Source organism: Ailuropoda melanoleuca, chromosome 4, assembly GCF_002007445.2.
Source record: "Ailuropoda melanoleuca isolate Jingjing chromosome 4, ASM200744v2, whole genome shotgun sequence".
Lineage (NCBI taxonomy): Eukaryota > Metazoa > Chordata > Mammalia > Carnivora > Ursidae > Ailuropoda > Ailuropoda melanoleuca.
The window spans coordinates 53,567,619-53,591,896 of NC_048221.1; the positions used below are offsets into that span (position 1 = coordinate 53,567,619).

Sequence of the window (24,278 nt, forward strand, 5' to 3'; positions counted from 1 at the left end):
TGCCTGAAATTCTGCTTGCTGCAAGGAGTGTGGTGGGGCCCTGGGTAGTCTGTGTCAGTTATCCATCACTGTAACAAATCGCCCCAAAGAACAATAAACGTTGGCTACATTCCATGTTTTCTGTGGCTCAGGAATCCAGAGTGGCTTGGCTGGGTGCTTCTGGCTTGCAGAGGCAGCCTGGTCTCTCATGAGGTCACTGTCAAGGGGTCAGCTGGGACTGCTGTCATCAGAAGGCTTACCTGGGGCAGAGACTCGTCTTCCAAGGTGGCCCACCCACAAGGCTGGCTGGTCGGGGCTGGCTGTTGGCGAGAGGCCTTGGCTCTTCTGCACGGGCTGCTACCTCATGGTGGCTGGCTTCTCTTGGGGGAAGTGGTCCCAGAGGAGGGTGGAAGCTGTAATACCATATGACTTAACCTCGGAAGTCACACACCATCATTTCTGCAATATCCTATAGGTTACACAGGTCAGCCCTATTTGGTATGAGTGGGGGGGACGGTGCAAGGGTGTGCTTACCAGGGGGAGAGAATCACCGGACCCCATTTGGAGGCACATGGGCAATGAACAGGGAAGAATACCACCAACCCGTGGGTTACTAGCCCATGCACGGTCATCCGGGCACACGGGATGCCTGACCTCGGCTGTGCCGGGGTGAAGTAAGCATGCCCGGCCCCAGTTAAGCACAGAAAGAACTCCATGCATTCAGTAGCTCCTTCAGCGGAGCTCCAAAGCCCCGTGGGCCACAGAGGGATGAACGACGCCACCGAACCCTGGGGGAGACTCCTTAGCAAGGGGCATCACGTACCACCCAGAGCCTCCAATGTGCCGGGAGCACTGGGTGGAGGGCGACAGGACCTGGAAGAAGAGAGAAATGTCCTTGGCCTGGAAGCAATCAGGGGAGGCCCAGAAGGAGGTGGCATTTGAGCTGGTTTTGATGGCCAGGAGAACAAGAAGGTGGGGGATAGTGTCACCCCGGGGTCAGGTCAGATATGGGGTTCGGGCCAATGACAGGGCCCTCCTGAGTTACCTCTCCACGTTTACTTGACACAAAACAATGAACCACACACTATACTGTGTGCCGTGGCCTATGCTGGTCGCTGGGATTCAACAGTGGATGGAACAGCCCTTGTGGTTCTGAACACTAAGATCCAGTGTGAGGGACAGGGTCTGGAGATGACCTTGAGATTGATACTTAAGAGTAAAGTTACCTCCATCCCGGCCAAGCAATGTCCATGTGTCCTCTGATTACAGTGGACACCATCATATCCCCATTTGACAGTTGAGAAAACCAAGGCTCACAGCTGGAAGGACTGGCCACCGTCACAGAGCCAAACCTGACCCCAGGCCTTGTAAGAGGGTGCCGGGAGCCCAGACAGACACGGGTGCATGAGCCCTCAGCCTGGCTCTCTGGAATGCTCTGGGCTGCAGGAGCTGGCTCTCTTTCCTGCTGGGAGGAGACCCCGCTCGGGCCTAGGGCTTCACAGCAGTGGGAGGAGGTCAGTACTGAGTTACATGGCTCAGCCTCTGTGCTCAAATTCAACCATATCACAGATTTGTGGGGCCCAGGGGTTGCATGGAGAGGGATTTTCAGGGATTGCTGGGAAGCAAAGTGTCTCCAGGCCTGACCTCCTGCCATGGGGGGAGCTGCATAGGTCCCAAACTGCTAATGTGCTAGTGGGGGAGGGGGCTGTCCTAGCTTAGGAGCCCTGAGACCCAGAGCCCCCCACCCAGCGTCCCCCCTGCCCCCCATGCTAGTGGTCAAGGCCCTTTATCTCTGAAAGAGAACCTGAGTGAGCCAGTTATGTGCTGAGCACTTTGTGGACATTACCGTCCCGAGTCCTCGCAGCACTCATACAGAAGTGTTCCCCATTTCGCAGATGAGGAAACTGAGTTCAGTGAGGTCAAGTCAGTTGCCCAAAGGCAGATGCAACCCCAGAGCAAGGCCTGTGAAAATAAACATTCAAGTTGGATCTGCCCCTCCTGGGCCACCATACGGGTCCTGTCCACCTTGATCACTCGCCTGGACAATGATGCACAGACGGGACCCGCAATGTGCAGAGACATTACATCTGAACACAGCTGTACCCTGGGTAAGTTCAACTCTGAGCACTTCCTCTTGGAACTTGCCTGTTCTCCCTCCGAGGTGTGTGTCTGAGGCTCACTGAGTTGGTACGTGTAATTCCTGCTTATTCAGGTTTCCCTGCTGTATAGTACTCCCTGGAAAGGCTCCAACTCAGATTTCCTTCCTGATTTTACTTCCACTGGTCCAGGTGGGTGTAATTTTGGTTCCCATATTACAGATGGGAAAGTGGGCTCCCGGAGGCTAAAGAGCTCATTTGGGATTAGCCAGCTTCTAAGTGGCAGAAAAAACCCTATTGAGCACTGAACGATGGGGGCCTCTGTGCTCCTTTCTCTTTGGTGCTGTAAGCAGAGAGGGGAAGAGACCATGCTGCCGGGCTAGCTCTATGGCTATCTCAGTTCTCAGGGGTGGCCCGGAGAGGGACCTTGAAATGGCATTGATAGGGAATGTGGCCCAGTGGGGACAAACCACCCCAGCCCCAAATCCATCAACGGCCTCTCTCCACTGCACGGGTGGCGTGGAAACACCACACACAAGTTGCAGGGTAGACTGTGGCTCCATTAGGCCCTTCCCGCCAGGGGTGCTGAGTAAGAGGGCCGGACTCGACTCTCGGCCTCAGTTTCCTCATCTGTGATTTGGGGGTAACTATTGCATCTGCTCAGAGGCAGGAGCCTCTGCGATGTAATTCTGCTTTTGTTCGGATGCATTCATTCATTCCTGCAGCAAGCCTGTGCTGGACACCTGCTGTGGCCAAGTACTAAACGGGGCACTGAGGGTCCGACAGTGATGAAGAATGAGGGATCAGGTAGGAGAAGGGGACACAGCTGCAGCTGTGACAGATGGGGTCTAATCACAGATGGGGAGAGGGGTACGTGACCCCAGGCCACCCTGCCCTCTCTGCACCTCTGGAATGGGCTTTGTGAGGTGCCTAGACCCTCGCTTGGCACCGGGAGCTAAGTCATGTCTTCCCTCCCTGGTCTGAGCAGAGCACAGCCTCCAGACAGAGGCCAGCCCACCAGGGGTGGGCCCCTGGAGCCCCGAGCTGCTGGCTGCTGGCACCGTCCCCACGCTGGGCAGGCTTTGGGATACAGCTGTGGACACAGTCAGTGAGCTCATGCCCCAAGACATGCAGGCATGTCACCCCAAGGACAAGGGCCCGAGGAACCTCCCCCACCCTCCTCCTGTCTCCTCCACCCTTCCCGTCTCACCTCCTCCCTCCCACTCCGGGGGGAGAGGCCGCTGCTCCCTCAGAGTTTCCACAGCTGCCCCTGTCTGCCTGCCCACCAGAGACCGTCAGCCCTCGGCACTGGCACAGGCCCCGCCCATCCTGCCAGGGGCGGCTGCTGCCAGGGGAGCCTGCCGACCCTCACGTCTTCACTCAGGCACGAGGCGCTGGCTTGACACAGACGTGAACCCGGCCGGAAGAGCCAACTCAGGTCACCCTCAGAGACAGCTCAGGGCTCAGGCGGCCCACTGGGAAATCTTAGCTGGGTGTTGCCAAGTACCAAGGGCACTGTCCATCCCGCCTGTCCCTACCCCCAGCGGTTTATCTGCTTCAGCCTCTGTCTTCTTCTGCCTCCCATGTCCCCCACTGTCTTTGGAAAGACCCGCTGTGCGTTGATTCTGGCCGAACGAGGGCCCCACCCTAGATGGAGATAGGGCAGGTTGATTCAGGAGCTTGGAAATTGGGTCAGATGACCTGGGTCTGATCTTGGCGCTGCCACTCTCAGGCTGTGTGACCTCTGCGCAGGCCATGTGCCCTGTCTAAGCCCTGATGTGGGATTTGATGGGGTGACAGAGGGGAAGGGCTTATAGAGGGGTTGGCGCTGAGGTCTGGGAAGAGGAGGTGGGTGGGTCCTAGCCCTTTGCTGGGGGGCTCACACCCATGACTTCAAGGCAAATGCTGAAAGCCAGACGAGAGAGGACCAGGGGGATTGTGTGCAGAGTTTGGTCTGGCTGGTAAGTGCCTGAGGGAGCAGCGAAGACAGGGAGCAGGAGAGATATGGGAACAAAGAGATAGAGAAAGAGACAGGTGATGAGAAAGAAGCAACCGGCAAGAGAACCAGAGAGAGGAGGAGGAGCCTGGAAGACTTCCTGGAAGAAGAGGCATTTGAGCTGAGCCTAGAGGATGCCTGCAAAAGAGTTAGATTTGGGGGCCTGGAGAGGTCCAATGAGAGGTTGATCCAACTAAGAATACAAAGGTGAGGAGTCCCATCAGCTGGTGTCCTCAGTGCCAGCAGGCAGGCCACTTCAGAAGGGTTCTGGCCTCTGGGCCCACTATCTTGCCACCAAGAGCTCAAGCGTCTTCTCCCTTCCTCCCTGTCCCCACTGCCAGGGGGGAGTTTCACACTTAAATTTTTAGGCTGAGATTAAATTAGGCTGAGATTAAAATTAAAGGCTGAGATTTTTGCCAAAATTTCCCAGATTTGAATCATGTCAGAGCTGGAAGGGCTCTGGGGTAAAATAATTTCCTATATAGGGAAACTGAGGCACAGGGAAAGTCAAGGACTTGCCTGTGATTCCCCCAGCAATGGTGGGTGAGGGTCTAGACCTCCTGCCCTCTGGGTGGCATTGTCAGCAAGATCACAGCATTCAGCTAGTCAGAATTTCTTAAGCTCTTTCTCCGGAGGAGTGAACGCAACAAAACTGGCATCTTCTCAGCCAGGGAAACAAGAGGTTGAAGCCACTTGTTGTGATGGTAATTCTAACAACACTGGTGAGCCAGAGGGGGAGGGACTCATGGTGCCTGCCCTGTGCCGGACACCCTCCTAGGTGCCCCAAAATATGAACTAATTCATGCTTCGCAACAGCTCTGTGAAGCTGGTGCTATTATCCCCATTCGTTTTTCTCTTTTTAGGGACTTTACTTATTTGAGAGACAGAGAGAGTGAGCAAGAGAGAAAGAGCACCGGCGGGGGAAGGGGCAGAGGGAGAGAGAGAAGCAGACTCCCTGCTGANGGGCGGGGCCCCCCCCCCCCCCCCCCCGCTGTGGGACTCAATCCCAGGACCCTGAGATCATGACCTGAGCTGAAGGCCGACGCTTCACCAACTGAGCCACCCAGGTGCCCTGTTATTATCCCTATTTGATAGGTGAGAAAACTGAGGCCCAGGGAGATGAAATGCCAGGAACTTGACACCTGGTCATCCCTGGAGCTCTGCCCAGGAGGCTGATTAGCTCCATTTTTACAGAGGGGACTTGACTTGCCCAAGGGCCTCAAGGACGAGAACACACCTAGGTTGGTGTGAGGAGAGAGGCCGAAGAGCAGGAAACGTGGGGGCTCTGAGGGCACAGGCTAGGGAGGGAATCCCCCAAACCAGGCCCTAGCCTCTGGGGACTGGAGGCATCCCTGAGGCGGAGGGAGAGAGAGAGGCAGGGAAACTGAGGCACACATGCGGCATCTGCCTCCCCAGCCACCTCTTCCTGGATGCCCCATGACATTCCTGAAACTTCCAAGGAGTTTATTCTTCACCAAGCAGTGTCCTCAGGCCTCAGCAGTGGGCCCCTCCTCCCAGCCTGGGGTTGCCCTGCTGCTTCAAGGTTCTGCCGCTATTTTGAGGATTTAGTGGTTGTAGGAAGATCAGGTCCTGGACCCTGGAAGCTCCATGGATGGCCCCCTCGGGAGTCAGTGGAGGTGAAGGCATTTCTTACCCCCTTCTACCCACTGAGCGATCTCGGGCAAGACTCAAATTGTCTTGAGTTAAAGTGTCTGCCTCCGGTTCAGGTCATGATCCCAGGGCCCTGGGATCGAGTCCTACATTGGGCTCCTTGCTCAGCGGGGAGCCTGCTTCCCCCTCTGCCTGCAGCTCCCCCTGCTCATGCTCTCTCTCTGACAAATAAAATAAATAAATAAAATCTTAAAGAAAAAAAAGACTCAAAGGCTTCAGTGATCCCAGCTGTTGGACAAGGTGGTTTCTGAGATGTTTCCAGCTGGATATTCTCTGTATTTGGGATGCTTGAATGTCTGGGTGGCAAAGAGCCATTGATGTGTGCTTCATTTATCTGGGAGATGAAAAGAGAGAGAGAGAGAGACACCCACATGGACAGCGGGTACCACACAGGCAGAGATAGAGAACAAAATGGGGTGGGGGAGAAGCCGCTATAGCTAGAGACAGAAGTGCAGAGAACAGAGAAGGCAAACAGGGACGTGGGGGTGGGGGTGAGAAGAATCAGAGTGAGGGGGTGGGGAGCACAAGGGAAGCCAGCCAGGCTTGCCCCTCCCTGATAGCAGGGACGAGGTTCCTAACCCAGGGGCAGCTGAAGGCAGCAGCTGAAGCAGCCTTGGTCTGCCAGGCCCTCTTCCCTGCCCACCACATCCGGCTTGGGCCTGGCAGGGCCCCCAAAGTGGGGGAAGGGGAATGGATGGGCAATGTCAGCTGTGAACCAGCCCGTTTCCCCCAGATCTGTCTGAGAATTCAGCGGAAGCTCCCTGCTGTGTGTCGGACAGAGTCAGATACTCACGGCTCTTGTTGCCCCCATTCCTATCCACATTCTCTATCCTTAGTGGACTGCTCACTGTCCCACAGCCACGTCCCACCCCTGGACCGAGGCAGGGATTGTTTCTGCTGCCCAAAATGCTCTGAACCCCTGTTCCTCTTCTCACATAAGGTGCCATCACCGTTAATTTTATGTGTCAACTTGGCTGGGCCACAGTGACCCAGTATATGGTCAAACATTATTCTAGATGTTTCTGTGAGAGGATTTGGGGATGAGATTAACATTTTTAAAAGGTGGACTTTGAGTAAAGTAGATTGTCCTCCAAATGTGGGTGGGTCTCGTTTAATCAGTTGAAGGCCTGAATAGAGCAAAAACCTGACCTCCCCGAGCAGATAGTTTTCAGACTTGAACTGCAGCATCAGCTCTTCCTGGGTCTCCAGCCTACTGGCACACTCTTCAGAGTTTGGGCTTGCCAGCTTCCATAATCGCAAGAGGGAATTCCTTACAATAAATCTCTTATATTTACTTTCTACTGGTTCTGTTTCTCTGGAGAGCCCTGACCAATCAGATGTCCTTCAAAGGGCATCCCCTTCCTAGGTGGAGTCCTCCACTCTCTCTGGTTTATTATAGCCCTGCACGCTGCCTCGTTACATAGCATTTGTCACATCGCGTCCCACTGAATTGTAAGTTGGTCTCCCTTACTGGGGAGTGAGTTCTAGACATTAGGGACCGGGGACAATTGACCCAAGTCCTCAGCACAGCCCAGCACAGGGCCTAGCATGGAAGAGATGTTGGCTGACTGATGGAATAGATGGGAAGGTGGGTGGGATGGGTGGATAGATGCAGGATTGAAGGAAGGTAGGAAAGTAAGAAAGAGGGTAGGAGGGAAGGAAGGCAAGAGAGAAGGAAGGAAGGGAGAGTAGATGAGCGCATGGGTAGATGGGCAGATGGATGGAAGGTACAGTGATGGGTAGGTGGGTGGATGGGTGGGTGGGTAGATGGGTGGATGCGTGTGGTGTGTGTGGATGGGTGGAAGGATGAATGGGTGGGTAGGTGGGTGGATGAAGGAGGCAAAGCCCCTGTCATCAAGGAGCCCCCAGGAAGGTTAGGAGGGTTGCCATTGTTCCCAACTCACTCCCTCCTCGGGCAGAAAGGTTTAAGGGTCCCAAAGCGGAGCCTGCAAATTCCTGGGGAGAGATCTTCCCATAATCACTGGCAGCTCCCTTCAGTCCTCCCTACGGAGGCTCTGCTGGTTCCTGGCCTTGTGCCAGGCACAGAACAGGGCAGTGGGTGTAGGTTTTGGAATGATCCAGCCTCGGACTCAGTTCTGCTATGCTCTGGCCGTTGGACTTGGACAAGTCTCTTTCCCTCTCCGGCTCTCAGTTTCCTTACCCGAAATGGGTGTATGCAGCTATCACACCACTAAATGGTTAGTACCTCTCTTCCGGAGCCAGCCTGCCCGGCTCGATCAGTTGTCGGGGTGTGACCTTGGGCTGGTCACTTCGCCATCCCATGCCTCGGTTTCCTCATGTGTAAAATAGAGAGAGACTCCAGCGTTGGTTTGCAGATTACATGAATGAATAGATATGAAACTCTTGGAACAGGGCTTGACACAGAGTCATTGCTCTTAAATGAGAGTCGTCACCCACATCACAGTGCAGTTGGAAAGAGAAAATGAAATCATGCTGGTGAAATGCTTGGCTGGATTCCTGGAGCATCAGAACCACTTGATAAGTTGTGTTATCCTTAATCTCTGGCCAGAGAAACTGAGGCTTTAGGAAGAAAGGTGACTGAGCCAAGATCAGGTAGCAGATCCGAGATGGAAACCATGATTCGGGGCAGGTCTGGCTGATCCGGGGCCCCTAGCTCTGTCCAGGAAGGTGGCGAGCCCGAGGCCTTGAAGTATGAGTAAGTTTTCAGCAGGTGACAGGACAGGGCTGGCCCAAGAGGCCTCTGGGCTGGAGGCCCAGCTGGGAAAGCACGAGGCCTATCTGCGGAACCGGACGTCACGGGGCCTGGCCCGGGCGCCGGTGGGGGCAGCGGGAGAGTGGCCGAGAGGAGGTGTGGACAGCGAAGTGCTGCGAGAGGCTCAGAGCAGGGGAGGAGCTGGTCAGATGTGGGGTCTGGAAGCCGCGGTGACAGGTGGGGGCCGTGGAGATGGGTGGGTGAGAAGCCTGGCCACCCTGCCGAGGGAGCTGTGTGCGGAGAGGATGCGATGGGGTGAATTTTTCCATATGTGCTAAGAGCAAAGTCAGTGCCAGGAACCACCCCACGGAAGGCAGGATTTCCTCCCCGTGTCGGACTCACACAGACGATGAGAGCCGTGAGCACGGCCACAGGAGGCCGAGCGTCCGCCGGGCACATGGCGAATGACGTCACCAGGAGAAGCTCATGAGGCGGCAACGGTTACCCCGCCGTGTTGTAGGTGCCGGTGCCGAGTGCCCTTCCCGAGCCCACGTGGTCGGGGACCGAGGTCTGACTGGCCTCTGCCCAGCCCACCTGCCAGGTGGCAGGTCGTGCCCTCGGTCCCCACACCATGGGACGTTCACAGTGGTGGGGAAGCTGAAAGGACCAAGAATGGGAAGGGCATTCTGGGTGAGGGTCCCAGCTCAGGGAAAGGCTGAGAGGGGAGTGTGCGCGGCGGAGGGCACAGGGCACAGGGCACGGTAGAAACCTCTGGGGTCCCGCAGCTGCCGTTTGAGGCAGCCACGGCATAGCAATGATGCGTGTGAGAACTGCAGCTCCGTTTCTCATCCCAGCTTACAAGGTCGGAACAGTGTGGTGCCCGTTGCATGGGTGAGAGACAGGAATCACTGCCCATTTCGCAGACGAGGAAACTGAGGCAGGGCTCAGTGGCAGAGGGAATCCAGGGCTTTTGGAGTCAGGCTGGTGGAGAGGACGGTTGGGAGGAGGGTACAGGGCCTGAGAACTGCTCCAAGTAACAGGACAAAGCCTGGGAAACCTGATCGCATGTTTACCAGCCTGGAGACGAAAGGCGACGCTGCTGCCAGGGGGCTTACCAGGGAGGCAGGTAGCAGCAGGCCTTCCTGGAGCAGGCGGAGCGGGTGGCCTGGGCCAGTGTTTCCCAGGCCGTGATTTCTGCAAGTCACTAGGTTTATCCAACATGCTCGCTTTGTGTCAGCTGCCTTGGTAAAATGTTTTCTCCAGCAGACAGTAACCCTGACTATGCCCTGGGCCCAGCTCAAACACACTTTGCATACAGCAACCTTCGGAACAGTCCTCAGGCCCGGTGGGGGTCCCGGGGCTGTCCTTGCACTGTACAGGTGAGCGGACAGAGGCCAGAAACGTCTGGGAGCATGTGGCAATGAAGAGGTCGAGCTGGGATTTGAACCGGGACCACCTGGCCCCAGAGTTCCTGGGCCTGAACCCCGCCACTACTTGGCACTATTGCTCAGGTCAACAAAGTTAAAAAGAAAAAGCTCCGTCACATGTGAGAAATGGCTGCTATAAACAGAAGGTACCAGAAAAACAACGATAATAAAAGACAGACTGCGATTTTATTATTTTCTCTAGATGCTGTTACGTGGGAGAGTTCAAAGCCAGAGACCTGCCTCTGGTTTGCTACAAGGACAGAGTACCAAGTGGCCGAGAGGCATCGGAGACACCTAGCCCTGCTCCAAGTCCCCACGGGACTGGAGACATTAGCAAAGGGAAGAGCTCCCTCTCCTTAGAGCCGTGCCAGGCTCTGCATCTGTAACTCTTTCAATCTCGGAGATGATGCTGAGGGTCCCCACGTAGAAGGTGACAAAACGGAGGCTCCGAGGGGTTGGTCACTTGCTGGAGTGGCCCAGCCTGGCGGGAAGGAGCAGGGGCTGCCCAGCCTGCCTGGATGTCTGCTCGGGCTCTTGCAAGCAGACACTTCATTGGAACCCGCCTGTTCCCCAGCCGGCTGCAGGGCCGTCAGCCCTCGCCCAGCACAGGGGGCTGGGCCAGGGCAGAGCTGGCCCGACGGCAGGAAGCCGGGGACGCAGGGTGGGGAAGCCTACGACAGGGCGGGGGGCACACAGGAACTCACTCAGCACAGACCCTTCAGTACCACACCCGTGCTGTCTCCAGTACCTCGGGGGACCAGGCTTCCAAGGGGCCTGTGTTGACAGGCAGCAAGAATTGGCGGCTTTGGGCAGATAAGGGAACAGAAACTCAGCATGGCAGGGTCTGCCCAGACGGCACAGGGCAGAGGCAGGATTTAGATCTGGATCCTTCCAGCTCTACATTCTCTGCTCATTTCTCGGCACTGTCCCATACCCGTCAGGCAGACAGTGTCAGAGATCCTTTCCTTCTGAGGCGGGAGCCTTAGGTGGCCTCCACTCTCTCATCCACCATTCATCAAGGGGTCCCCAAGCCTGCTGTGGCCAGTCCTCTACAAGGCCCGGGACACGGCAACAGGTCAGCCACGGCCCCTACCTGCCAAGACAGCTGTCTGTGAGGGAGATGGACCCCAAACCTGACCAGCTCATGGGAGGGGGAAGCATGGACCCCGAGGAGGACCAGGGAGACAGCTAACTCAGCCTGGTCAAGGAAGGCTTCCTGGAGGAAGAGAAGCCCAACCTGAGACTGGAAGGAGGAAGAGGAGGAAGAGTAGGACTGGTACTGAGACTTGAGCCTTGCCAGGCACTGAAGGAGAGTATGGTTCAGCCCTGGAACTTATAGACCAGTGGGCGGTAGGAAGCACATGCACCGGGGGGTGGGGGTGGGGAAGAAGCCCAATGATGAGACCCAGTCTTCCTCCTTGGAAAACAAGCACCTGTCCAAGAGACTGGGAGGCCTGGGGATCCCAAGCCCCCTCTAACTCTGATATCAAGGTCTCACCAACCACCTGGCCCTGAGCTGGGCCCACAGCAGGTGCCAGAAAAGGTCCAGTCACAGAGCTGCCAAGCCAGGAGGGCTGCCATGTGTGAGGTCTAGAAGGGGCACTAGACTTGCCCAAGGTCATACAGCAAGGCGGTATGACCTTCTCCTTCCCTTTTCTTCTTCATGACCCTCCAGCCCAGGACGACCTCAAGGAGGCCGGCTACCCTGTTTCTCCACAGACTGACTGGGTGCCTGCTTAGATCCATGGGAATCTTGAAGTCTCAGGGATGAGTAATAACAACAATAATGTGCTAAATGTTTCACATGTATGGCCACTCAACACTTACAAAATCCTTATCAGGTAGATACTATTAATATTTCCTTTTTACATAGAAAGAGGCCCAGAGAGGGAAAGTAACTGGCCCAAGGCCCCACAGCGGGTAAGTGACAGAGCAGTAGCCTCGTTCAGGCTCTGGAGCCCCCCATGGAATCACGAACCTCTTTGTCCTCCTAAGTCATCACAGCCTCTTAGAGACCCCACGGTCCATCAGGACAGACAGACACATCGACTCTCTATGTGGAAGATGCCCCAGCAGGGGCAGTGTGGCCCAGGTGACCGGGGCCAGCCCCATCTCCAGGGGCTGATGATGCCACATCTTCAGCTCTACTTTCTCCTTCGTAACTCTTGGCCCTGAACTTGCATGTGCTTCAGAGGAGAGAAGACACTGAGGACCTTGGCCTCACTCTGCCCTTAGCCCCCGGCCTGGGCCGGGCCGGCCCCCAGTCAGCGCCTGGCTCCGGAACTGGAACACGCACCCCTTCACGCCATCCTGCCTGGCCCGAGGGCTGGCGGGCGGCGTTCTCAGCCTCCAGGTGTGCTTTGCCCACACCTGCCTCTACCAGCCTGTTGGAACACAGAGCCCTGGCAGGGCCAGGAGGCCCAGGTGTGGCGAGTGAGGCCTGAGCGGGGTGGGGAAGGGGGTCTCCGGTGGGCCGCTGGGGCTGGCACAGGAATAAATGACTGCTGTGTTTGGGTTCGGACGCTACGCTGCCCAACAGGAGAATTCTGGGCAAGTGTCTAGACTTCCCAGTGCCTCCGCTTCCTCGTCTGTGGAAATGGGGCTGCGACTGCCAACCCCACGGTTTCCGTTGTGGATATTAAAACGAGAGCATTTGAAAAAGCAACCAGCATATGTCAGTTATAACCTCACTAAGGCTGGATATTAATTAATAAACAATAATAATAAATTCATTTTTTAAAAAGCAACTAGCCAGTGCTGGGCACATGGGAGATACCCACGAACAATGGTTTCCATCCCGCCATGAACCGAGACTGCCTTCCAGACTCACTGCGTCTTCGCTCCGATTGGTAGGAGTGACGGCCTGTAGGTGTGGGCTGAGGAGGAGTCTGAAGTCAATTTGGGATCAAGGGGGGAAAGCTCACAATTAGTGGGTCCGTCAGGAACCCAAGAGGGAATAGACGGCCATGCGTGCCATGGATTTGATGCTCTCTCCTCTCGCCTCTCCTCTCCCCTCCCCTCTCCTCTCCATCTTGTCTTCTGTCTCTCTGATTTCTGATGACTTCACTCTCACAGCATACTCAGAACCCAGTCCCCTCTTACCATACCCACTGGTACCACAGGGTCGAGCCGCCAGAATCTCTCCTGCTTCCTCTTTTGTCCTTCAGCTTCTTCTCTCAGGCCCAGAGGGATCCAGTTTGACCCTAGTCAGCTCTTCCCTTCCTCGGCTCAACAGTCCCACGGCTCCATGGGGGAAAAGCCGAAGTCCTCACAGCGGCCCACAAAGCCTGTACAGTCTGTGCCCCCATCGTGCCTGAGACTCCCTCCCCTCATCTGTGCTCCTGCTGCATTGGCCTCCTGGTTATTCCTCCCAGGTATGTGAACACCCCTGCCTCAGGACCTTTGCACTTGCTTCCCCCAGCCTGGAATACTCTTCCCCAAATACACATGACTCTGTCTCACTTCTTTGGCCTCTACTCAAATGTCCTCTCGTGAGTACAGCCTTTCCCTGATTTGAAATGGCAGCACTTGCCTCCACCCCAACACCCTCAGTTCCTTTCCTGCTTTAGTTTTCTTTTCAGCAATCACCGCTTCTTAACATGCTGTGTATTTTCTTTATTTGTCTTTCTTATTATTTATTCCCCTTCCAGCTCTGCCTCTGTGCTCCAGCTCTATGCTCCAGAGCTCTGTGTGCCCGGTTCCAGGGCCCTCGCACATGCTGTTCCCTCTATAAGGAAGACAATACCTCCCCACTCTCTGTCTGGCTGATTCTTCTTCATCTATCAGGTGTCTGCCTAGACATTCTCTGTTTCTGGAACAGTCCAGATTGTGAGCCCTTAAGTGCAGGGGCCACATCCACTGTGTGCATCATTGCGTCCACGGTACTGCCTGGGGCCCGGCATACCATGGGTGCTCGACAAATGCTCTTTGAAAGGTTCGCTCAGTCTTGGAAGCAAAAGAGCTCACACCTTCTGATCCTAAAACCCTTTTTCTTTCCACGCTTCTGCTCTGGTCTTGGCTCTGGGGCTGGGGGTGCCATTATTGACCCTCGGTGCTAACCACACAGCCAGTAATGGTTCCTTTACAAAGCACTGTTGTTGTTAGTCCCTAACTGCCCCGTAAGACTAGCAGCTCCGGGGTTGCTCATAGGAGTAGCTCTGAGAGATGAGGGGACATGCACCAGGTAACCCAGCTTTGTCTTTCCTGGGCAAGGGATCAGAGCAGGTGTCAATGACGGAGGCCCAGGAGACCCACATGGTGCAACCAAAGGCCTGAGGGGAAGTGGGGGTCTCTATACAACACAGCCAAAATCAGTGTCAGGGACTACATCCTGGGGTCCTGAAGGATTCATCACAATCTGGAAGTCTGAATGCTTTGGGCTCAACTGGAAAGAGGAAAGAAGAGGCCAGGCCCAGGGTGAGAAAGAAGAGAGGACATCTGGGTGGGTTCTGCCCATGCCAGCACCCTAACCTCCAGCCTGTAATTCCCTTCTCGAAGCTCTGCGTGGAATGTGTGCACACTCAATCCCCCTGGAACATCGGCCCAGAACACAGACCCCTCCTATGTTCCGAAGGGTAGATGCCAGGCAGACCATTTTCTCCTGATAACCTCTGGAGGACACGATCCTTAGCTGGCCAGGCGTAGCTGCAAAATTTCCTACCCCAAACCTCTTTGAAGTCACCTGTGGCCCAAGTCACGTTGTCGGCACCACGGGGGAGTTTTGAAGATCACTGACGTTTAGCGCTTTACGACTCAACACCTGCTACGTGGCACATGTTCCCCCGGGCTTCCTGCATTTTGCAGACCGGACTAACAGCTGAGCTTTCCTAACAGAGCCAAGCCACATCATCCACCAAGGTGCTAATTGTCAGACAGGGAGGGTCCCAGACATTTGTCCCTGAGCAGAGTGTCCCCAGTTGCCGTGCTTATGTAGCTGTGACATTTACCATCCCCCTCGCCCTGTGCCATTTTGCGTTTTCCAAGAATGGCTGCACCCAGCTCCCATTGCACAGGCTTCTCATATGATGGGACTTTGACCCTCCTCACTTTGGCAGGTGAGGTCCACATAGTCTCTCCCCTCAAGTCTGGTTGGGCCTGTGACAAAGACAGAATGATGCCATGAGACTTCTAGTGCAAGGCCATAAAGGCAAGAGATCCTCTATCTGGCTCTTTGGGGACGCTCACTCTTGGAATTCAGCCACCATGCTTTGAGGAAGCCCAAGCAATCCATGGAGGCCCGTGTAGAAAAGATTTGAGGCCCCAGCCCCCTGAGCTGAAGGGGGAACAGGAGCTGGTCAGCAGAGAAGAGAGGGAAAGGGGGTTCCAGGAGACAGAGGGAACAACATGTGCAAAGGCTCAGGGGCAAGAGAAAGCTCGGCACATCTGGGCAGCTCCAAGAGGTGTGGGGTGGGTGGAACACATAATGGAGGCCAAGGGCAATGGAGAGGTCAGGTCACAAAAACCCTCCAGAGGCTGGTTGAGATGAAAGGACTGGGGAGCCATGGAAGATTGTAAACGGATGATCACAGGGTTTTAAAATGATTTCTGTGGCTTCAGCTGGGTCGAGAAACCATGAGTGGGCCTGGTGGGTGGGAGTGAGAGCAGGCCCACCAGTGGGGGCCTGGACTAGGGTAGGGGCAGTGGGGACTGAACAAGAGAGCCCCAGAGGTGGTGTGAGGCCTGGCGGGTTTCTCAGGATTCAGGTTCATTCTATTCATTATTATAGCCAGTGCAGAGGGGAGGTGGGCAGTGTATCCGCAGGGGTGCCAGCCCCTGACCCAGAGGACGGCCACTGGGGATCCATCGCTGGCAGCAGGACAGTGACACAGCCTCAGAGCTGTGGGCCACATAGGATATGAATCCCTGAGGCCTGTGGTGGAGGCCGTGGGACTCAGGGTTTGCTATCCCTCTCTTATCACAATCAGGCTAATAACAGCTGTCTTTATTGAGTGCCTCCTGCATGCCAGGCGCGGGTTAAGAATGTTACATTATTATCTCATTTAATCTCACCCGTCTTTGTATGAGTATGAGGTAAGTGCCCATTTTAGAGATGACGAAACTGAGATGCAGAAAGCTTAAGTGACCAGCCCAAGGCCACTCAGTTCAAAAGTGGCAGAACTGGGGTAAGAACCAAAATTCTTCGAGGGGCTGTGGAAGCTGCCAGCCTCAGGGAAGGTGAGTGAGCAGCCAGAACTGGCGTTCGTGGATGTCAGAGGAGCTTTCGGAGGGAGGGTGCTGGCGTAGACACACTGCATTGGCATGTCCAAATGAAGGGGCCTGAGTCAAAGTCTGGAGAAACCAGATCCCTGAGATTTTGTTTGAAGCAACGATCCCATGCTAATAAAGGAATAATAGGCCAGAAAGCTGTGCCTGAGCTGAACCATGAGAGGGGGCAGGTGCCCAGGCCAGATCAGGGGACACACTGAGCCTTCCGCCCAGGTGATGGTCACGGGTCAGAAGAGGCTCCTGGAAGAAATTCCGCCCCAAGACATGCTGCCTTCTTGCTGACTCTTTGCAGAGTTGCAGCTTTCTGGAAGTTCCAGACCTGTGTCTGGCTGGGGTCTGGTCTTTAATGATTAAATTGTCACTGGGAGGCTGGGTCGAGCTGGCTCACCAAGGTACAGGTGGTCACCCCACCTTAGCTGGGGGGAGGGTTAAGAGCTGCAATTTCTTATCTCCTTCTTCTCCTTCAAGATTTTATTTATTTATTTTTAAAGATTTTATTTATTTATTTGACAGAGATAGAGACAGCCAGCGAGAGAGGGAACACAAGCAGGGGGAGTGGGAGAGGAAGAAGCAGGCTCATAGCAGAAGAGCCTGATGTGGGGCTCGATCCCAGAACGCCGGGATCATGCCCTGAGCCGAAGGCAGACGCTTAACTGCTGTGCCACCCAGGCGCCCCAAGATTTTATTTATTTATTTGAGAGAGAGAGAGAGCATGAGAGGGTGAGGGTCAGAGGAAGAAGCAGACTCCCCGCTGAGCAGGGAGCTCAACATGGGGCTCAATCCCAGGATCCCAGGATCATGACCTGAGCCGAAGGCAGACGCTTAACCGACTGAGCCCCCCAGGCGCCCCATGGATTGTGTATCTTCTGTTGGATGCGTTTCCCTGGCCATGCTCTTCTGTCCCCTGGACCTCTCCTGCCAACCTGGCTGCCTGGTGGATCTCCTGGGGAGCTTTATAAAACCTGACGCCCAGGCCGCACCCCGGGGTCAGCATCTTCAAAGCTCCCCAGTTGATACCAACGTGTAGCCAGCGCTGAGAACCAGTGTTAAGAGCACTGCCTTTGGAGTCAGACACTCGAGGGGTCAACTCCTGCCGCTGCTTCCGTGCTGGGTGAACTTGGAGTAGCTGGGCAACCTCTCTGAGCCTCGGTCTCCTCCTCCTTCACCGGGAATGATACTCTTGTCACAGACTAGAGGGAATAAATCACAATTTGAGCAAATCATCTGGTACTTAGAGCTCAAAAAACAACAGCAACGCACAACTAACACAAGTTGAACAGAAGCTTCTGGAGCAGAGCTCAGAGGCTGAAACCCATTAAGTTGAAGTCCCCTCTCAGGGTGACATGTGGTGTGCCTCCCTCCTCCATGAAAGGTTCGGAAACAAATGCCATTATGTTGACTTGGGCGGCTCATTCCATGTCCGCGGGCGATTTCTGTTTGGAAAAACAGCAGGTCCCGCCGTGTTTGGCTCACGGATGCTTCTGCAGGCTGGGGCTGCGGCTGTGACAACGGATGAGAAGCCCCTCTGCCCCCACGCTGCAGGAGAGGGGTAGGGGAGGCGAGTGAGCCCCCGTGCTCCCCGGGTTCAAGCCCACGGCACGTGTCAGGCGCTTCACGGACAGGTTTCTGAAACAAGCGTGTGTCTGCTCTCACCACTTGCCACATTCTGTTGTAAGCATGTTACATGCATTTCCTCTTTTGATCCTCCAGATAACCCTAGGTGGTCAGCGCTGTTACTCTCCAGTTTACAGATGGGGGAAACCGAGGCACAGAACCATCATGTAATTTGTCCAAGCTCACCCAGTGGGTAAGTGGCGAAGGCAAATAGGCCGGCTGGCTTCATGGAGCGTGCTTTCAAGGGCTCGGCCGTGCTGCTGTGTGACCTAACGTGTTCTTCAGGCTGCACAGCAAGGATGATTGCCCGCACTCTACGGGAGGGGAAACTGAGGCTCAGGGAGCCAAAAGCAGAGCTGGCCTCCAGCCTCAATACCTGGCTTTGACCATCTGTGTTTCTGGGATGTGAGCACGGAGTCATTCCTTCATTCACTCGCTCGTGCCTTCATTCATCTCTCTCTCTCTCTCTCTAAAATCAACTGCAGTAGGCAGTTATTGAGTACCTACTGTATACCTGGCCTCGTTCTGGATGCTAAGGAGGCAGAGGTAAGGCCTCTGTCCCCAAGGCCTTTCCTGGTGGTGGGGCAGACAAACAAGCAACCTCCCTAGGATTTGAAGAAGAGAGTGACTGATTCTGCCTGCAGCAGTCTGAGAGGGCAGCTCTGAGGAGGTGGTTTTCAGTTGGGCATCAAGGGATGAATAGGAGTTCACCAGAAACAGTGACTTAGGGAGAGAGAATGGCAAGTGCAGAGTCATGGCATGTGTGCTCTACTGGGCGACAGTTTGGTGTCACTACAGTGGTAGGGTGCATGGGAGTCAATGTGAGGCATTGCTTGGGGAGAAAGTTGCCCTGTTGTTCAGGTGAGCAATGATGGGGGCCTAAATTAGGACGGGGGCTGGAGAGGGAGGGGCCAATTTAAGTTGGATGAAAGCAAGGAGGTTGACCCTTGAACTTCCCCAAATGGACCCCACTGGAGAGTGGAGGGGGAGGAACAGATCATGCAGGAGAGTGGGACTCACTTCAGGGCTGGTGGGAGCAAGGGCCTTGGAAGGGAATGGGGTGCAGCTGTGCCCCCTCTGACCAGGGCCCTGGCTGGGGGTGTGAATCACCTCTGAAATCCCAGGCACAGGTGGCACAGGAGGCTGTGGGAGACACAAACAGTGCTGGACTTGGAGTCCACTTGGAGTCTCCATCCCTCTCTGCACAATTGATCTTGGCTGAGTCCCTTTTTCCTAAGCCTCCATGTCTTCTTCTGTAAAACCGGGGCCTGACCATGCATGTCTGTCCATCCTACAACCCGCTGATGGCATGATGCTGCTGATTTCGTCTTTTGGAGGGGCCTGCACCTGCCTTGGGCTGGGCTTTCACTCTACTTTCCTCCCTGATTTCCTGGAGGCCACTCCCACCTGTGCAACCCACCCCCACTGACCCCTGCCCAAGGGTGCTTTCTGGAATGCGTTTCTGACCTTGGTACTCCCTGCTTAACTTCTATGGCCCCCTGAGACTGTAAGATAGAATACAGGTCCTTAGTGCTCTGGGCCCTCAGCAAGCCAGCCCATGACTGCCGGGTCTCATTACCGACCCCTCGCTGGCCAGGAGCCTCATGCTTTAGCCACAGAGCTCACCTGCCTTCTCCAAGGAGGCTGCACCCTTGTCATGCCTCTAGGCTGCAGCACATGCTGTTCCCCTTCCTGGGATGCTTATCCTTACTGTGTCTGGTGAAACTCCAATGACTCAATTTAGTGTCTATGGAGATGAGATCTGAGGGGAGGGAATAGAGGAATCTGGAAGGACAGGGAAAAGGGAGGGGCAGTAGGATACTGACAGCCCCTTTTGCCACAAGTAGGGCTCAAATCCAAGCTGGCAGCCAGACCCCAGGGTCCTGAGGGTGGGCACAAGGCCACCAGGAGGAGGACAAGTGACCAGGCAGGACCCACAGTATAGTTTCCCAAGCTGCCAGGAATCTGGAATGTGCAGTCCCGTCTCGTCTGCGGTTGGGGAAATATTCAGCTGAAAACAAACACTCTCATTCCTGATTAAGGGCGACGTCAAGGACCCTCCGACCCAAATGAGAGGGCCTGGCCTGGGGGGTGAGCCTGGGCACATCCCTTCTCCAGGAGGCCCTCCTGGACCGTGCTGTGTGATGCCCAGTCAGTCGCTGCCCTTCTCTGTGCTACTGAGTGCCTCTGGCTCAGGGAGGAGACAGAACCCCACAGAGAGGTCTCCACAAGCTAAGGACATTTTTTTTGGGGGGTCCCATTCTGGTGCTGCTTTCAAGGTGTTAGAAACATCTGAAGAGGAAACCCCCTGAAAGCAAATAGATCCCTCGGGCAGGCCTCGCCTCTTCCAAGAAGAGCTTCATTGGATGACACCCCTCAATTGCCAACCGCCAGGGAGGGCTTTTTCCAGGAGAAGTGGGGGCTCCTGAGAACTTGATGTGCCGATCCAGAGGGATCAACCCAGAAATGCCTTCTCCTGCTTCCCTGTCCGTGCCCGGCCTAGGTATCTTCCCAGATGGGATGCTTACTTCCGGGCAGAGAAGACCATAGTTGAGCTGGAACTGGCTTCCCCGGAACTCCTCCCTCCCCTGCGGCCACGGGTTTTGCATCCCCAGACTCCTCTGCTTCCTCCCCCTGCAGACAGTCCTGCAGAGGCTTGGGATGAGCAACCAGCTCTCTGCTACCGTCCTGCTCCTGGGCTAGTGATCCCATTGCGCCTCCTCTTTTCCTGGAGACCCTGCTGGTCTTCCACCTGGGCCGGGGGCATCTTCATGCCTTGGCACCCAGGCTGAGCTGAACTGGGAAGCTGGGAAAGTGCTGGGGGTGGGGTGCTGGAAAGCAGGAAATAAGCGTGTTTAAGGCAGTAGTTTTGAGCCCAACAGATGGGGGTTCGAATCACAGATGCACCACTTTCTGGCTGTGCTGCTTTGGACAGGTGTCTCAAGTCATTTGAGCCTCAGTTTACTCATCTGTCAGATGGGAACAAGGAAAGCATGTAGCTCATGGGGCCACGGTGAGATTAAATAAAAGACCTTTCTGTGGCTGTGTGTAGGGCTCTGCCACTCTGCTTCCTCCTCCAGCCCTGCCCTTGAGCCAGCACTCAGCCTGATGACCCCTTTCTCCCACCATGCTGTGCTCTTTCCTCTTTCCAGCCGCCGTGGCTTTGTATGCGCTGTTTCCTCTGCCTGGTAGACTGTTCCTCTTCTCAGCCTGGGCAGCCCCAACTCATCCTTAAAGGAAGCCTTCCAGAGCCTTCGTCTCCTCAGTCTCAGGTAGAATGAATTCCCCTCCCCCACCCCGCTTGCCCACAGTTCCACAGTGGAGAGGGGCAGCATAACTGGGATCTAGGGCTTGATGGTAGTCCTAGGTCCTGATCCCATAACTCTGAAAAGATGCTTTTGCTCCCTGCGCCTCATTTGGCCTCATCTGAGAAATGGGGACAAGAACTAAGTTCTTGTTCTGGGCTCTTTCATGTCCTGTGACCCACGAAGGTGATCCTGGTGTCAGGTGCAGCTTTTCAGGCTGTGCATTTCCTGGAAAAGAAAAACAATTTGGGCCTCCTCACCCTTGGGGCCCAAGCAGTGGGGTTATGTAAGTTCTGAAACTTATTTTTCCCTGTAATTATGACAAACTCCCGGAGCCTTGGGCGAATGGACCCTGGCCCCGAATCTTGCTTCTGCGCTTGTTGGGACATATACCAGAATTAATTTAATTACCATCTCGGGCCTCCTTCCAGGTGGACCCTGCCAGGGCCCCTCCCTCTGGATTTCATGAAGTCTCCTGTCAACATCGCAGGCTCAGAGCTGCTGGTTTCCCCCGGAGTCAGCTGGTGAAGCCACAGGAGAAGCGGGCGCCTGCTCCCGCCCCGCGTGACGGATTTTGTTTACCCTCTTCTTCCCACAGATTCCTCCCTTAATAACCCTGGAGCCAGGAGGCTCCCTGGCAGGGATGGGGGAGACGGGGTCTGGGTGGAGGCATTGAGGCAGCTCCCACGGCGGTGTGGGGAGTACCAGGACAGTGCCCGCTAGAAAGAAGCTAGGTTTCTAAGCAATACAAGAGACATTCCATTGGCTCCAGAGGGGTCCGCATTTTGGGAGAGAGCTAAGTTGTTCTGGAAGCTGCGTTCACTCTTTGATGTCATTAGCAATCCATGGAGGAGCTTCTAAACGCAGAAGGCTGAGTCCTGATGAGAGTCTCAGACAGACTCGTCACCCCAGTCACAGCCTGGTTATAAATACAGCCTCAGATGTCAACTGAGCCCTGATCCTGACCCTAACTTGGGCCCTTGCCCTGGTTGCAGATGGAGCTCTGGCTCTGGCCCTGGTTCCACACTGACCCCAATCCTAGCTATAGCCTAAGCCTGAATTTGTCCCTCAAATAAGGCCTATTTCTGTTTATAGGTTTGCCATTGACCCTGGTCAGAGACTGAAGCCTGGCCCTAGTCATAGCCTGGGCCCTGATCCTAAAAATAGACTGTGCCCTGACCTTAGTTCCAAGCTGAGCCCTGTTCCTGGTCATAGCCTGGGCCCTGACCTTGGTCATAGAACTGGGTTTCAGGTCACAGACGGAGCCCGGGTTCTGGCCGTAGAATTAGGCCTGATCTTGATCTTACACAGACCTCTGATGCTAACTGTAGACTAATTCTTTTTTTTTTAAAGCTTTTTTTTTTTTAATTTTATTTATTTATTTGACAGAGAGAGACAGCCAGCGAGAGAGGGAACACAAGCAGGGGGAGTGGGAGAGGAAGAAGCAGGCTTATAGCGGAGGAGCCCGATGTGGGGCTCGATCCCATCACGCCGGGATCACGCCCTGAGCCGAAGGCAGACGCTCAACTGCTGTGCCACCCAGGTGCCGCTGTAGACTAATTCTTAATGGTGGTTCATGGACTGAACTAAGCCTTGATCATGACTGTATACTTGAACCTCCTCTTCATCCTCGTCTGAGCCCAAACATTACCCAGCTGAAGCCTAACCTGAGTTATAGACTGAGTCTTCAGCTCCGATCCTGGTCCCCAGATGACTTCTAGTCCCAGCTCCTAACTGAGCCCCGACTCTCCTGGTCATAGACGGAGCACTAACTTCATCCTTGGATGACCCATTGACCAGGTTCGAGGCTGAACCCTCCCCTGGTTACACACTGAGCTCTAAGCCCAGCCCCAGGCTGAGCCCCAGGCCTGGACGCTGCCAGACCATACACCGAGTCCTCAGATTCAGCTCTCTCAAGACTATCCCCTTGGAAGTATAAGCCTGCCCCCTGGAAAGGGACCAAGGTAGCCCATCTGTGCTCATTCCTCGGTCAGGAGATGCCCGGAAGGAATGGCTCATGGAACTAGCTTTGAGAGGCAAGAGACGGACGGAAACAGAAACAATGGCTTCCAAAGGAGAAATGGAGCTGGGCAAGTGGCTCTCCTCGAGGAATAAGAAGGGCAAAAGAGAACACATGGTGTTTGTTTGTTTGTTTTTAATATTTGTATTTTTTTAAAAGATTTTTTACTTATTTATTTGACAGAGAGAGACAGCCAGCGAGAGAAGGACACAAGCAGGGGGAGTGGGAGAGGAAGAAGCAGGCTTCCCAGTGGAGCAGGGAGCCTGATGCGGGGCTTGATCCCCGGACCCTGGGATCACGCCCTGGGCCAAAGGCAGACGCTCAATGACTGAGCCACCCAGGCGCCCCAGAACACATGGTGTTGAGGGCATGGAAGCAGACTGCACCAGGCCTCCCGTCTGGGGTCAGAGGTTCGGAGCCTTTCATGCGCCCTCCTGAGAATCATCCGTCCATCCACTCACTCAGTAAACACCTCCAGAACACCACCACCGAGTCTGACATTCATCCATTCCATCATACACTCCATAGACATACGGCATGTGGACTAGAGCCCACATTCTGTTTGGTGGCAGGTGGAGGGCTTCTAAGTGGGTGTCTCTCGAGAGAAATTACCCCCCCACACACCTTGCACCACCACTCCTCTTGTGAGTTCCTACGGCATTGGGAAATGAATCCTAGAGTCAGGCCAACGTGGCAAGTCACTTTCCCTCTCAGAGCTCAGTTTCCCCTTCTGCCAGATGGGCAGTTGTGCAGAGCGAAGGAGATGACCGTTGAGAACATACCCACACACCAATCAGAATGGCTAGAATTAAAAAGACAAGAAACAAGTGTTGGCGGGGATGTGGAGAAAAAGGAACCCTTGTGCACTGCTGGCGGGAAGGTAAATCGGTGCAGCCACTGTGGGAAACAGTATGCAGGTGCCTTAAATTTTAAAAATAGAAATGCCATACAACCCAGTAATTCCACTACTGGGTACTTACCCAAAGAAAATGAAAACTCTAATTGAGAAAGAGATATGCACCCCAGTGTTCATTGCTGCATCATTTATAATAGCCGAGACACGGAGACGGCCCGAGTGTCCGCGGGTAGACGAAAGGCTAAAGAAGATGTGGTGTGCATATATATATCGTGGACTATTACTCAGTCATAAAAAGAATGAGCTCCTGCCATTTGCAACAACATGGGTGGACCTAGAGGGCGTAAGGCTAAGTGAAATAAGTCAGAGAAAGACAAATACCACATGATTTCATTTATATGTGGACTCGAGAAAA

The 24,278-nt window shown here is 54.8% G+C and overlaps 1 long non-coding RNA gene across 2 annotated transcripts; it reads left to right on the forward strand.

Moving 5' to 3' along the window:
• The first annotated feature begins 1,922 nt into the window (after window positions 1–1,922).
• On the forward strand, window positions 1,923–23,240 carry LOC117801935. 2 transcript variants are annotated; one of them, XR_004624784.1, is made up of 4 exons: window positions 1,923–2,087; window positions 13,011–13,217; window positions 17,779–17,875; window positions 21,419–23,240. It is a non-coding gene; the product is annotated as an uncharacterized LOC117801935 (long non-coding RNA). The 2 variants fall into 2 exon arrangements; XR_004624783.1 differs by lacking the exon at window positions 13,011–13,217.
• The last annotated feature ends 1,038 nt before the right edge of the window (window positions 23,241–24,278 follow it).